Source organism: Medicago sativa, chromosome 8, assembly GCF_051527215.1.
Source record: "Medicago sativa cultivar Bolivia chromosome 8, Bolivia_mono, whole genome shotgun sequence".
Lineage (NCBI taxonomy): Eukaryota > Viridiplantae > Streptophyta > Magnoliopsida > Fabales > Fabaceae > Medicago > Medicago sativa.
In genome coordinates, this window is record NC_140756.1 from 79708609 (window position 1) to 79711060 (window position 2452).

Consider the following 2452-nt stretch of genomic DNA (forward strand, 5'->3'; position numbering starts at 1 on the left):
AGATCCTAGAATTACTACATATTCAATCAGCATAATTGTTTAACCGTTTTCTTTTTATCCATTATGAATGATGAATGAATAATCACAAATTTTCAGGCAATAATTCCTCCCATTCTTACCGTCAAAAAATAAACCCACATTTCTTACGTATGCGTCTATCTACATTCTCTCAATCACGGTATATAAAAAGGTGTAACAAAATTTTACATCTAAGTCAAACCTCTCCATATCTGCAACAATGAAAACACATTCCTTTCTTACCCTCTCTTTCTTTTTCCTTTATTCCAGTAGTTCTTTTTCTCATGCTCTAACCAATGGTTTTAGTGTTGAACTTATCCACCGCGACTCTCCAAAATCACCACTCTACAATCCTACACAAAACAAATATCAACATGTTATCAATGCAGCACGTCATTCCATCAACCGCGCCAATAACTTCAAAAATTGCCTGACAAGTACACCTGAATCCACTGTTATTCCTGATACTGGTGCGTATCTCATGACCTATTCAGTTGGTACTCCACCATTTAAATTTTATGGTATTGCCGATACAGGTAGTGACATTGTTTGGCTTCAATGTGAGCCTTGTGAACAATGTTACAACCAAACCACTCCTAAGTTTAATCCATCAAAATCATCAAGTTACAAAAATATTCCTTGTTCGTCTAACCTATGTCAATCTGTGAGAGATACTTCTTGCAATGATCAAAATTTTTGTGAATATTCTATTAGTTATGGCGATCAATCACATTCACAAGGCGATCTTAGTCTTGAGACTCTTACGTTGGAATCCACCACTGGTCTTCCTGTTTCATTTCCTAAAACCGTGATTGGTTGTGGAACTGATAATACTGTGTCGTTTCATGGCGCAAGCTCTGGTATAGTTGGCCTTGGAGGTGGACCCGTGTCTCTAATAACACAATTGGGATCATCAATAGGTGGTAAATTCTCTTATTGTTTGGCGCCGTTATTGCTTACCTTAAACAGTGAGTCAAACGCGACGAGCAAACTAAATTTCGGAAATGCTGCTGAGGTTTCCGGTGATAGTGTTGTGTCAACTCCTATAGTGAGAAATGAATCTCCAGTTTTCTACTATTTGACATTGGAAGCATTTAGTGTTGGTAACAAAAGAGTAGAGTTTGGAGGGTCATCAGAAGGTGGTGATGAAGGAAACATCATAATTGATTCAGGTACAACATTGACGATTTTACCACCTTATGTTTATACCGATCTTGAATCAGCTGTGGCAGCTTTGGTGAAACTAGAGCGTGTTGATGATCCTAATCAAACATTCGGCCTATGCTATAGTGTGACATCAGATGGATACGATTTTCCCCTAATCACCGCACATTTTAAAGGTGCAGATGTTGAGTTGCATTCTATTAGTACCTTTGTTCAAGTTGCTGATGGTATTGTTTGCTTAGCTTTTGCCCCATCTCAAACTGGTGCCATCTTTGGGAACTTGGCTCAACAAAATTTGTTGGTTGGTTATGACCTTCAGCAAAAAAACGTGTTGTTTAAGCCTACTGATTGTACTAAAGTGTAACAGATGTTGCATTCTATGTTTGCTTTCATCCTTGAATTTATAATAAAATAATTTGCATTTTGTTTCATCTCTTTTAATATTGAATATAATTCACATTTGGTTTTCAACATTATATTCAAAACCTTCCCTGTTGCATTTGTTTAGTATACAGCTTGTGTCATCAACCCAGCCTACTTTTATCTACCAATAAAAATATAAACATACTTTTAATATTGAATGTTCATCACACAACGTAAAACTAGTTTACACTAATTGGTTTATAACCTTTTTTCTCTAATTCTAATTGCCTTAATAATTAATACCTATAAGATAGTAATTTACAGCAACCACAATAAAAGAAAAGTAGACTTGCATTTTTTTGGGTACAAAAGTTTATTCAAGTTATAATTTGAAAATTTGATTCCGGTATAACAATGCTTACAGTTGTTAACAAACCTGTGTAAATTCAATGAAATCCTACGTTATGTTTAGGAGCAATTACATTGATGCTCAATAAATTAAATTAATGTAATTAAATCTTGAAATGTTTATTGACGTTACAAATGTAAACGCATTTGACTTTTTCTTTTTGTAATTCAAACATATTTGACTTTTTGTTTTAATGAAATTTCTACTTGAAGTATATGATATAATAAAGATCATATACATCATTAATTGAATGAATGCAAAATGTAAATTTTTGCTTATAATAGTGACTGAAGAGTTTAACACTTATACCGTAAGTTTTTAACAAAACTAAGAAAAAAAAGCAGTCCTAATCTTTTTTTTTGGTAGTGAAAGCAGTCCTAATCTAATAGTAATAGCTAATTAATCGCTAAATATTCTTACATGATCTTTTCTAAACTTCACCTCCAAAATTTTGTTGACAATTCTGAGGGGCTTGCAACAAAAAACACATTCACTTTT

At 33.6% G+C, this 2452-nt stretch overlaps 1 pseudogene; it reads left to right on the top strand.

Annotated features, from left to right (window-relative positions):
- The first annotated feature begins 236 nt into the window (after positions 1-236).
- Positions 237-1613, top strand: LOC146902001 (aspartic proteinase CDR1 pseudogene; annotated as a pseudogene).
- The last annotated feature ends 839 nt before the right edge of the window (positions 1614-2452 follow it).